This window comes from Pristis pectinata, chromosome 3 (genome assembly GCF_009764475.1).
Source record: "Pristis pectinata isolate sPriPec2 chromosome 3, sPriPec2.1.pri, whole genome shotgun sequence".
Lineage (NCBI taxonomy): Eukaryota > Metazoa > Chordata > Chondrichthyes > Rhinopristiformes > Pristidae > Pristis > Pristis pectinata.
Window position 1 is genome coordinate 8,258,428 of NC_067407.1, and position 14,079 is coordinate 8,272,506.

Sequence of the window (14,079 nt, forward strand, 5' to 3'; positions counted from 1 at the left end):
CTGGACAATTTCTAAGCTACTGATTCATTTCCAGATTAGTTAATTAACAAATGGCAACCCATAGCCATGTGGTTTACTGCTGAATCTCAAGTGCTTCAGTTATTATCGTTATCTGACAAAACAAAATTTACAATATGAGCTGATAGATAACTAACACCCACACACTGCAAAAAAAATCTTTGCTCAATGTCTCCAAATTATCTCCAGGCAACTAGTATGAAACGGTTAAATTAGTTCTTCAAAGAACAACAGCAGATTGATTATTCAAGATGTAACACTTCAGACCCCATGTTAACTACATCAGGTGGTAGTAACAAAAGCAGAAAGGCTGGAAGAAATCAGCATGAAGGAGTATTGCTGACCCGAAACATTGACTGGTTTCTCCTTCCACAGAAGCTGCTTGACTGGTTGAGTTCTTCCAGCATTTCTGTTGTTGTTTCTGCAGCTTTACTGGTTTTCCACTTCTGGTAATATCTGTTCTATTATCTGCCCATTTCTCTGGAACACCTTTGGAATTTTTTTGTCCACCTCATTCTCTTTCAGTAACACACAAAGTGGTAGAGGAACTCAGCGGGTCAGGCAGCATCTGTGGAGGGAAATGGACAGTCGATGTTTTGGGTCGAGACCCTTCACTTGGACTGCACCCAGCCCAGATGAAGGGTCTCGACCCGAAATGTCAGCTGTCCATTTCCCTCCACAGATGCTGCCTGACCCGTTGAGTTCCTCCAGCAGTTTGTTCATTGCTCCGGATTCCAGCATCTTCAGTCTCCTGTGTCTCCCTATTTCCCTTTGCCCAGATGCTGCTCCTGCTTGCAAGTTGTTTACAAAGCACTGCTAATTCCTTCTTCTATTTTGCCAAATTCTACCTCCATGACAGCTCACATGGTGTGGCACAGTGGCTGAATTGTTGGCTAACTGAACCAGAGCTCTAGACTAATCTGAGTTCACATCTTACCATGACATAGAACATAGAACACTACAGCACAGTACAGGCCCTTCAGCCCACAATGCTGTTCCGACATTTTATTCTGCTCTAAGATCGATCTAACCCTTACCTCCCACATAGCTCCCCATTTCTCTAGCATTCATGTGTCTATCTAAGAGTCTCTTAAATATCCCTAGTGTATCCGCCCCCGCAAGCTCTGTAGGCAGTACGTTCCACACACCCACCACTCTCTGTGTAAAAAACTTTCCCCTGACATCCCCCTTATGCCTTCCTCCAATCACCTTAAAATTATGTCCCCTCGTGTTAGCCATTGTCACCCTGGGATCCACATCAGTGGAACTTAGAGAGACACAAGAGACTGCAGATGCTGGAAGCTGGACCAACAAACAACTTGCTGGATGAACTCAGCGGGTCGAGCAGCATCTATGAAGGGAGATGGACAGTTGACGTTTTGAGTCAAGACCCTTCATCTGGACTGAAAGAGTAGAGGGGAGATGGCCGGTATAAAGAAGTGGAGGGAAGGGGTGGAGCAAGAGCTGGTAAGCGATAGGTGGATCCAGGTGAGGAGGGGTGATGGGCAGCTGGAGGAGGAAACATTGGAAATAGCAACAAAGGCGAGAAGAGTGAAAATTCTTAGATGAAGCCATTGAATTATCATAAAAATCCATCTTGGTCACTAATGACCTTCAGGGAAGGAAACTGGCCTTGTTTGGAGTTTGTTGACTGCCAGAGAAAAAATGGTGTGCTTTTAGGAAAGAGGGTGAACATTGAACCAAGGATATAGAACAGTACAGCACAGGAACAGGCCCTTTGGCCCACAACATCCTTGCTGACCATGATGCCAATCCAAACTAGCCCCATCTGACTGCACGTAGTCTACAGGCACATAGGCAGGCACAGTAGTTCACCATTTAGCCAAACGCTATTACAGCGCCAGCGATCCGGGTTCAATTCCGGCCACTGTCTGTAAGGAGTTTGTATGTTCTCCCCGTGTCTGCGTGGGTTTCCTCCGGGTGCTCCAGTTTCCTCCCACATTCCAAAGACATACGGCTTAGGAAGTTGTGGGCATGCTATGTGGGCGCCAGAAGCGTGGCGACACTTGCGGGCTGCCCCCAGCACACTCACGCAAAAGATGCATTTCACTGTGTGTTTTGATGTACATGTGACTAATAAAGATGTCTCATCTTACTGTTTTCCCTTGTACTACCTCAATGCACTGTTATGATGAAATGATCTATATGGATGGCATGTAAAACAAAGTTTTTCACTGTACCTCGGTACATGCGACAATAATAAACCAATTACCAATTAAGATGTTACTGGCCTAGTAAACTATAGATCTGGATAATGATCAGAGTCATGAATGCAAACTCAGCCACTGCAACAACTGCGAAAGTTGAATTCAATTAGGTATGTAAATCAGGAATTCAAAAAGCTAGCATCAATATCGCTGGATGTAAAGCAATTGGACTGTTGTTTTGGTTTACCAATGTTCTTTCACAAAGGAGAAGTCGAAAGAGAATACTGTGGCATTGGTTCCTTCTGACATCATATGGGTTGTGGCCGATCGGACTTCTCCTACAAGTAGTAAGCTTTCTGGGTTTTCACCCAACACCTACTCCACTTTTTTGCTGGCTATTTTACTTTGGGATGGTTCATTGAGTTTTAAGACAAAATTGGCCCGCCGTTGATTCACCTGATCTTCCTTAACCAATGTTTTGATGGAGTCATAAAGAGATGAAGTGTGGAGTGACACACATAAAATGCTGGAGGAACTCAGCAGGTCAGGCAGTAGCAGTGGAGGGAAATGAACAGTTGACGTTTCAAGCTGAGACCCTTCAATCAGGACTGGAAAGGAAGAGGGCAGAGGCAAGAGGGTGAAAGCAGGCCCTTCAGCCCATCGAGTCTGACCCTTTTATACTAATCCCATTTTTAAATTCTTCCCACATTCTCATCAAAAACAGCCAGATTTTACCACTCAAGAGGGGTAATTTACAGTGGCCAATTAACCAACCAATCCACACGTCTTTGGGATGTGGGAGGAAACCGGAGCGCCTCTGCTCAGCCAGAGCACCAGAGAACATGCAAACTCCACACAGACATAACCAAGGGTCAGGATTGAACCTGGGTCTCTGGCACTGTGAGGCAGCAGCTCTGCCATTGTGCTGCCCTTATGAAGTGATGGACAGGAATGAAGGCCACTGAACGTAATGAAGGCCACTGAAGGAGAGTCCTCTCTTCCCATTTCCCCCTCTCCCCACTATCCCCTCTCCCCATCCCCTCTCCCCCTCTATCCCCTCCCCCTTCTCTCCCCTCTCCATCCTACACCCCTCTTTCCCCCTCTCCCCTTAATCTCCCCTGTCCCTCCCTCCTCCCTCTCCAGCTCTCCCTCTCTTCTCCTCATCTATGCCCTCCCCCTCCCCCTCCCCCTCTCCCTCCTTCCCGCTCCCCTCTCCCCCTCTCTCCCTTCTCCACTTCTCCCCCTCTCTCCCTTCTCCACTTCTCCCCCCTCCCCCTTCCCCCTCTTCCCCCTCCCCCTCCCCCTCCGCCCTCCCCCTCCTCCCCCTCTCTCACCTTCTTTCTCTCTCCCCCTCCCTCCTCCCTCCTCCCGCCATTAACGTTGCATTTCATAAGTCGGCAAGCTGTTCAGTGTTGATCTCCTGAAAGGGGCGGAAAGGAATTGTCCCGATATTTATTTCTTCTGGTTGGCCTTGAATTTCTTTGGTGGTCTGCCCCTGCACACTCATCCCTTCCCTTCATGCTCCCAGACCCACATCTTCAAGGGGAGCTCTACATGTGTGGGGGAATGTATTACAGGCAGCGGACACATCATTTTGAACTGGCTTCTTCTATTACACTTCTGAACAAATTGTGTTATCTTTCTATTGTGGCAGACATACCCACATCAAGCTCTTGTTACACATTTCAATTGAGCAGTGAGCATCCATTAAATCTGACTCTTTTTCATTTGATTCGCTTGCGGCAACACAACAAAAGGTGTAACTGATATTTTTAGCTTCTATTGAAGTGAATGATTAGAAACCGTGCTACAAATCATGGTGCACTTCCTCTGCTGTTTGTAATCAGTATTTTACCAGAGGTGTTTTGTTTGTTTCAGTAACACCCTAATTAACATGATTTACAGATCCTGGCTCACTCTGGCTACAACTGCATTGGTCATGACAGGAACTCACTGCAGTGTGAAATACTTTCCCTTTAAGTTTCTGAGAGGCCTAATACAGCTTGCAGAATGTTCCAAATTCACTGGAAGGATAAGGAAATCAAGGTCAGTGTGTCCGCTCTCAGACCAACAAACCCAGCATTGAGGACCCAGTCGGCTGCATTGGGTAGGGCACATTGTTAGAACATATAGAACATAGCACAGAATAGGCCCTTCAGCCCACGATGTTGTGCCGACATAGCTATTCCCTCCTGCCTACAGAATGCCCACATCCCTCTATTTTCCTCTCATTCATGTGCCCATCCAAGCCCCTCTTAAAAGCCCCCAGTGAACTTGCCTCCACCACCCTATCAGGCAAAGCATTCCAGGCATCCACCACTCTCTCAGTAAAAAAAACGTACCCCTCATGTCTGTTCTGAACCTACCCCCCTCACCTTAAATGCATGCTCTCTGGTATTGGATCACAGAATAATGGGAAAAAGATATTGTTTGTCCACCCTATCTATGGGGAAAACAGGGAGAACGGACAAAATCCTTACAGACGGCAGCTGGAATTGAACCTGGGTCGCTGGCACTGTAATAACGTTATAGAACAATACAGCACAATATAGGCCCTTCGGCCCACCACCTTCCCTTCAAACCACATCTAAGACTATCTAACCCCTTCCTCCCACATATCCCTCTATCTTAAATTCCTCCATATGCTTATCTAACAATCTCTTGAACTTGTCCAATGTATCAGCCTCCACCACCACCCCAGGCAGTGCATTCCATGCACCAACCACTCTCTGGGTGAAAAACCTCCCTCTGACATCTCCCTTGAACATCCCACCCATTACCTTAAAGCCATGTCCTCTTGCTTTGAGCATTGGTGCCCTGTGAAAGAGGCACTGGCTGTCCATTCTATCTATTCCTCTCAATATCTTGAATACCTCTATCATGTCTCCCCTCATCCTCCTTCTCTCCAATGAGAACAGCCCTGACTCCTTTAGTCTCTCCTCGTAATCCATACTCTCTAATCCAGGCAGCATCCTGGTAAATCTCCTCTGCACCTTTTCCAACACTTCCACATCCTTCCTATAATGAGACGACCAGAACTGGACACAGTACTCTAAGTGTGGTCTAACCAGAATTTTGTAAAGGTGCATCATTACTTCGCGGCTCTTAAACTCGATCCCACGATTTATGAAAGTTAACACCCCATAAGCTTTCTTAACTACCCTATCTACCTGTGAGGTGACTTTCAGTGATCTGTGGATATGAACCCCCAGATCCCTCTGCTCCTCTACACTCCCCAAAATCCTGCCATTTACCTTGTACTCCATCTTGGAGTTTGTCCTTCCAAAGTGTACTACATCACACTTCTCCGAATTGAACTCCATCTGCCACCTGTCAGCCCAGCTCTACGTCCTATCAATATCCCTCTGTAAGCTTCGACAGCCCTCCACACTATCCACAACACCACTGATCTTTGTGTCATCTGCAAACTTGCTAACCCAACCTTGCACCCCCTCATCTAAGTCATTAATAACTATCACAAAAAGTGGAGGTCCCAGAACCAAACCCTGTGGGACACCACTAGTCACAGCCCTCCAATCCGAATGCACTCCCTCCACCACAACCCTCTGCTTTCTACAGGCAAGCCAATTCTGAATCCACACGGCCAAGCCTCCTTGGATCCCTTGGTCTCTGACCTTCTGAAGAAGCCTACCATGCGGAACCTTGTCAAGCGCCTTACTAAAATCCATGTAGACCACATCCACTGCACTACCCTCATCAATCTTCCTGGTCACCTCCTCAAAGAACCCTATCAGGCTTGTGAGCCAAGATCTTCCCTTCACAAAGCCATGCTGGCTGTCCCTAATCAGTCCATGATTCTCTAAATGCTCATAGATCTTATCTCTTAGAATCCTTTCTAACAGTTTACCCACCACAGACGTAAGGCTCACCGGTCTGTAATTCCCTGGACTATCCCTGCTACCTATTTTGAATAAGGGAACAACATTCGCCACCCTCCAATCCTCCGGTACCATCCCCGTTGACAACGAGGACTCAAAGATCCTAACCAATGGTTCAGCAATCTCCTCCCTGGCCTCACGAAGCAGCCTGGGGAATATTCCGTTAGGACCCGGGGACTTATCTGTCCTAATATTTTCTAACAACTCCAACACATCCTCTCTCTTAATATCTACATAATCTAGAACATTACCCTCACCTAAACTGTCCTCAGCATCATCAAGACCCCTATCCTTGGTGAATACTGAAGAGAAGTATTCACTGAGAACCTCACCCACTTCCACAGCTTCCAGGCACATCCTTCCACCTTTGTCTTTAGTCGGACCTACCTTTACTCTAGCCATCCTTCTGCTCTTCACGAACGAGAAAAAAGCCTTGGGATTCTCCTTAACCCTACTCGCCAAAGCCTTTTCATGTCTCCTTCTCACTCTCCTCAGCCCTTTCTTACATTCCTTCCTTGCTACTCTATATTCCTCACGAGCCCTGTCCGATCCTTGCTGCTTACACCTTATGTATGCTGCCTTCTTCTTCCTAACTAGCTGTTCCACCTCTCTCGTCACCCACGGTTCCTTCACCCTGCCATTCCTTCTCTGCCTCACCGGGACAAATTTATCCCTAACATCCTGCAAAAGATCCCTGAACATCGACCACATCTCCATAGTACATTTCCCTTCAAAAATGTCATCCCAATTTACACTCCCAACTTCTCGCCTTATAGCCTCATAATTTGCCTTTCTCCAATTAAATATCTTCCCATCCCCTTTGCTCCTATCCCTGTCCATGACAATTCTAAAGGTTAGGGAGCAATGGTCACTGTCCCCCAAATGCTCACCCACTGATAGATCTGTCACCTGTCCCAGTTCATTACCTAAAACTAGATCTAATATGGCATTCGCTCTAGTCGGCCTGTCAACATACTGTGTCAGGAATCCATCCGAGACACACTTAACAAACTGCACCCCGTCTAAACCCTTGGCAATAAGTAGGTGCCAATCAATATTTGGAAAGTTCAAGTCTCCCATTATAATAACCCTGTTATTTTCGCATCTTTCCAAAAACTGCCTTCCAATCTGCTCCTCAGTATCCCTACTGCTACCGGGGGGGCCTATAGAATACTCCCAGGAGGGTAAGTGCCACTTTCTTGTTCTCAACTTCCACCCATATTGACTCTAGAGAGGATCCTTCTACAATATCTACCCTTTCTGCAGCTGTAACAGTGTCCCTGACCAGTATCGCCACCCCTTCTCCTCTTCTCACCCCCTCCCTATCCCTTTTAAAACACTGAAAACCAGGAATATTCAATATCCATTCCTGCCCTGATGTCAGCCATGTTTTTGTAATAGCCACAATATCATAGTCCCATGTGTTTGTACGTTCTCCCCGTGTCTGTGTGGGTTTCCTCCGGGTGCTCCGGTTTCCTCCCACATTCCAAAGACGTACAGGTTAGGAAGTTATGGGCATGCTATGTTGGTGCCAGAAGCATGACGACACTTGTGGGCTGCCCCCCAAAATCACTACGCAAAAGATGCATTTCACTGTGTGTTTCGATGTACATGTGACTAATAAAGATCTTATCCAAGCTCTCAGTTCATCTCCCTTATTCCTGATGCTTCTCGCATTTAAGTAAATGCACTTTAGCCCATCCACCTTACTACTTTTGTAGCCTGTACTCTGCTTCTCCTTCCTCAAAGCCTACCTGTCAGATCTGACTTTTCCCCACCCCCTTCTTCCTCTGACCTACTCCTCCAGTTCCTTTACTCCCGCAATCTAGTTTAAACCTTCCTGAACCACCCTAGCAAACCGCTGCACTACACTACTATAACAGAATGCAGAATAAAGTGTTACAGTTACAGAGAAAGTGCAGTGCAGGTAGACAATAAGGTGCAAGGCCATGACGAGGTTGATTGTAAGGTCAAGAGTCCTATCATACAAGGCGCCCATTCAATAGTCTTTTAACAGCGGGCTAGAAGCTGTCCTTGAGCCTGGTGGTACATGCTTTCAGGCTTTTGTATCTTCTGCCCGATAGGAGGGGGGAGAAGAGAGAATGTCCAGGGTGGGAGGGATCTTTGATTAACATAACCATGACAGTGCTAAAACCAAAAAGTGGGAGCCATTTTGTATAAAAATTGTGTTTAATTTATGTTTTCATTGTGAATGCTGCTTATCTGATGCTATGTGCCTGTGGATGTTGCTGGAAGTAAGTGTTTCATTGCACCTGTGCACACATGTACTTGTGCATATGACAACAAACTGACATCGACATTTTAGGCTGGTCTAAGGCTTAAAATGAAAGTGTTTTACAGGGTCATATTCCATAATTTTCTCTCTCTCCCCACATCCCAAATCCCCACAGCTCATCAGCCCACCTCTCACACAATTCATTCCCTGCCACCGTACACTGCTGTTCAGCCATTGGTGAACAAGGAAATCTCAAACCCTTTGCTCCACCACAGTTTACAGAATTAAGAAGTCATTCCAACTTTTCCTCCTCAGATCAAAGTGTCTGACCTCATACTTGCCTGTACTGAACTCCTCCTGCCATTGTTTCCCTTTTCAATTACTTTTTTCCCTGAAGCCAATACCTTAACAATCGTGTGGCTGCGTTAACATCACACAGAGCCTCAATTCACCAATTTATCAAGTAAAAATTTGACACAAGGCTGCACTGGGACAGGAAGGCAATGATCAAAGAGAGGCTGTGAGGAGTTTACTATCAGGGAGGGGGGAGGGGTTCAGAGCAGGAGATCTGGAAAGTGGGTGTAGTTTGAGAGGGAACAGCATTACAGGGCTGAAAGCCTTTGCAAATTTAGTGGCCCACTGCAGGCAACTAAAATTGCACTGGTGAAAAGTTCACAGTTGCTGAGCTGGTCGCTATTGAGCTGGGCGATTGATCTAGAGATGTGAATTTATATCTCATTTCTGCATTTGGGGGAATTAAAAGTCTGAAAATGTGGAATTTAAGGAGCAACTATCAATAAAGGCAGTCATAAAACCACCAGACCACTGTAATATCCCGTCAGGAAGGATATCTGCCATTCTCCCCCAGCCTGATGTAGAACATGGGACATGGAACAGTACAGCACTAGAACAGGCCCTTCATCCCACAATATTTGTGCTGACCATGATGCCAATCTAAACCAGTCCCTTCTGTCTGCACATTAAGTCATACAGCACGGAAACAGGTCCTTCGGCCCAACTCGTCCATGCCGACCAAGGTGTCTATCTGAGCTAGTCCCATTTGCCTGCATTTGGCCCATATCCCTCTCTGGTCGGAAAACCAACAGAATGATTTGGTCTTGAGATAAACTATAGCAACATTCACAAAGGCTTTTCATAATAGCATTATCACACAAAATTGGACGTATTCATTTCCACACAGAAGGAGGCCATTCAGTCCACCAGATCCTTGGACAGGACCTCCAAGGTTGCAATCTCAGGATTGCTACCCATGCCACAAGCTAGTGAGGCTAGAAATAGGAGGATCATGCAGCTAAATACGTGGCTAAGGAATTGGTGCAGGAGGGAGGGCTTCATGTTTGTAGACAATTTGTCTTTGTTCCAGGGAAGGTGGGACCTTTTCTGACGGGACGGTTTGCACCTGAACTGGAGGGGGACTAACATACTTGCGGGTAGGTTTGCTAGTGCTCCTCCGGGGGGTTTAAACTAGATTTGCAGGGGGAGGGGAACTAGAGTGTTAGAGCAGGTAGTGAGATGGAGGAGGAAAAAGGTCATGCGAGGACTGCAGATATTGACAGAAATCAAAGGTTTGTACGTGATAGAAATGTTCTCAGCTGCATCTATTTCAATGCAAGAACTATTGTGGGTAAGGCAGATGAGCTTAGGGCTTGGATTGGCACGTGGGATTATGACATTATTGCTATTAGTGAGACTTGGATGCAGGAAGGGCAGGACTGGCAGCTTAATGTTCCAGGGTTCCGTTGTTTCAGACGTGATGGAGGGGGAGGGATGAAAGGGGGAGGAGTGGCATCACTAGTCAGGGAAAATATCACAGCTGTGCGTAGACAGGACAGCCCGGAGGGCTCATCTACAGAGGCCATATGGGTGGAGCTGAGGAACAGGAAAGGTGTGGCCAGTCTATAATATAATAAGGTTGTATTATGGACCGCCCAATAGCCAGAGAGAATTGGAGGAACAAATCTGTCGTGAGATAGCAGACTGATGTAAGAAACAGAAAGTTGTAATAGTTGGGGATTTTAACTTTCCACATATTGACTGGGACTCCCACACTGTGAAAGGGCTGGATGGCTTGGAGTTTGTCAAATGTGTTCAGGAAAGTTTTCTAAATCAATATATAGAGGTACCAACGAGAGAGAATGCAATACTTGATCTCCTATTAGGGAACCAGACAGGTCAGGTGACAGAAGTATGTGTAGGTGAGCATTTTGGGTCCAGTGACCATAATGTCATTAGTTTCAAATTAATTATGGATAAGGATAGGTCTGATCCTTGGGTTGAGGTTCTAAATTGGAGAAAGGACAATTTTGTGGAAATGAGAAAGGATCTAGGAAGAGTGGATTGGGATAAGTTGTTTTCTGGCAAGGATGTGCTCAGTAAGTGGAAGGCCTTCAAAGGCAAAATTTTGAGAGTGCAGAGTTTGCATGTTCCTGCCAGGATTAAAGGCAAAGTTAACAAGCATAGGGAACCTTGGTTTTCAAGGGATAATGGCGATCTGGTTAAGAAAAAGAGAGAGGTGTATAGCAAGTATAGGCAACTAGGAACAAATAAGGTACTTGAAGAGTATAGAAAATGTAAGAAAATACTGAAAAAGGAAATCAGGAAGGCAAAAAGAAGACATGAGGCTGCTTTGGCAGATAATGTGAAGGTAAACCCGAAAGGTTTCTACAAGTATATGAAAAGTAAGAGGATAGTAAGGGACAAAATTGGTCCCCTAGAAGATCAGAGTGGTCGTCTATTTGTGGAGCCTCAGGAGATGGGGGAGATCTTAAACGGTTTTTTTGCATCAGTATTTACTCAGGAAACTGGCATAGTGGATATGGAAGGAAGGGAAACAGGCAATAGGGTCATGGAACATATAGAGATTAAAGAGGAGGAGGTTCTTGCTGCTTTACAGCAAATAAAGGTGGATAAATCCCCCGGGCCTGATAAGATATTTCCTTGGACCTTGAGAGAAACTAGTGTAGAAATTGCAGGGGCCCTGGCAAATATATTTAAAATGTCCTTAGTCACGGGTGCGGTGCCGGAGGACTGGAGGGTAGCTCATATAGTTCAGTTGTTTAAAAAAGGATCTGAAAGTAAACCAGGTAATTACAGGCCAGTGAGCCTGATATCAGTAGTGGGTAAATTATTGGAAGGTGTTCTGAAAGATCAGATATACAAGTATTTGGATAGCCAAGGGCTGATTAGGGATAGTCAGCATGACTTTGTGCGTGGTAGATTGTGTTTAATGAATCTTGTAGAGTTTTTCGAGGAGGTTACCAAGAAAGTAGATGAAGGAAAGGCTGTGGATGTTGTCTACATGGACTTTAGTAAGGCCTTTGACAAGGTCCCACATGGGAGGTTAGTTCAGAAGGTTCAGACACTAGGTATCTATGGAAAGGTTGTAAACTGGATTCGAAATTGGCTGTGTGGGAGAAGACAGAGAATGGTAGTGGATGATTGTTTCTCAGACTGGAGGCCTGTGACTAGTGGTGTACCTCAGGGATCTGTGCTGGGTCCATTGTTGTTTGTTGTCTAGATGATAATGTGGTAAATTGGATCAGCAAGTTTGCTGATGATACTAAGATTGGAGGCACAGTGGACAGTGAGGAAGGCTTTCAAAGCTTGTAGAGGGATCTGAACCAACTGGAAGAATGGGCCAGAAAATGGCAGATGGAATTTAATGCAGACAAGTGTGAGGTGTTGCACTTTGGAAGGACAAATCAAGGTAGGACATACACAGTAAATAGTAGGGCACTGAGGAGTGCAGAGGAACAAAGGGATCTGGGAGTTCAGATACATAATTCCCTGAAAGTGGTGTTGCAGGTAGACAGGATTGTAAAGAAGGCATTTGGCATCCTGGCATTCTTAAATCAAAGTATTGAGTATAGGAGTTGGGATGTTATGGTGAGGTTGTATAAGACATTGGAGAGGCCAAGTTTGGAGTATTATGTGCAGTTCTGTTCACCTAACTATAGGAAGGATATTTGTAAGATTGAAGGAGTGCAGAGGAGATTTACTAGAATGTTGCCGGGTCTTCAGGAGTTGAGTTATAGGGAACGATTGAACAGGTTAGGACTTTATTCCTTGGAGCGCAGAAGAATGAGGGGAGATTTGATAGAGGTTTACAAAATTATGAGGGGTATAGACAGAGTTAATGCAAGTAGGCTCTTTCCACCTAGATTAGGAGATAAGTACGAGAGGACATGGCTTTAGGGTGAAAGGGGAAAGGTTTAGGGGGAACATTAGGGGGAACTTCTTCACTCAAAGAGTGGTGGGAGTATGGAACGGGCTGCCGTCTGATGTAGTAAGTGCAGGCTCACTCTTGAGTTTTAAGAATAAATTGGATAGATACATGGACGGGAGAGGTTTGGAGGGTTATGGACTGGGTGCAGGTAAATGGGACTAGCGGAATACCATTTTGGCACAGATTAGAAGGGCTGAATGGCCTATTTTCTGTGCTGTAGTGTTCTATGGTTCTATCCATCTAGTAATATTTTCCTGTAGCCCATTCCCTCTCACTTGCTCACTAACTGCTCCACTCTAATTCTTCTGCCACCTACTAACACAAAGGGAAAATCTATGGTAGCTAGTTAACCAACCAGCACATCTTAGGAACGGGGGAAGAAACTGGAGTACCCGAAGGAACCACATGTGGTCACAGGGAGAACTTACAGCCGTACACCGTATTGGGTGCGCAGTGTACACCAGTGGAGATATCTCAGTGGAGACCAGTCTAGAAGGAGCTGACAAAAAACTCTTCGAAAACAGAATGCTATAAACATGTTGTAATCCATTGAACTGTTCACTATTGATAATCGGACAGGAGGTACAGAAGCCTGAAGTTCCACACCACCAGGTTCAAGAACAGCTACTTCCCTTCAGCCATTCAGCACTTGAAACAATCTGCACAACCCTAATCAAAGTTAAAGTCAAAGTTGGGTTTATTGTCATCTGCACAAGTACCTGTGTGCACAGTTGCAATGAAAAATTTACTTGCAGCAGCATCACAGGCACATAGCATCATTTAAGAAGCATTTACAAGAGAAACATAAATTAAACATAAATTATACTCAATTTCTACAAGAAAAACACAATTAGAACCAAAAAAAACATAGTCCATTTTAGTGCAAAGTGTCCAAAGTGGTCATAGTGTTGCTAAACTGTAGTGATTAGGGTTGTGCCGATTGGTTCAAGAACCGAATGGCTGAAGGGAAGTAGCTGTTCTTGAACCTGGTGGTGTGAGACTTCAGGTTTCTGTACCTCCTGTCCGGTGGTAGCTGCAAGAAGATGGTACGGCCCAGATGGTAGCGTTCTTTGATGATAGATGTTGCCTTCTTGAGGCAGCGCCTCCTGTAGGTATTACCGATGGTGGGGAGGGATGTGCCCATGATGTATTGGGCAGATGTATCACTACCTCAGTATAGCAACACTAACCATTTTGACCGCTTTGCACTACAATTGACTTTTTAGTTCTAATTGTGCTCTTTCTTGTAGAATTTTGCATAATTTATATTTAATTTATGTTTTTTCTTGTGAATGTTTGTGTATCTGTATCTATGTGCCTGTGATGCTGCTGCAAGTAAGTTTTTCATTGCACCTGCGCATACTTGTGCAGATAGCAATAAACTCGACTTTGACATAAAGTTAAACAAGTACATCCACTTGAAGAAAATAAATTGCTTAATCATGTTTCTGGAAAGTCATAAGCTGCACACGTAATCGTTAAAATTTAGAAATGGAATCCAAATGTTTCAGG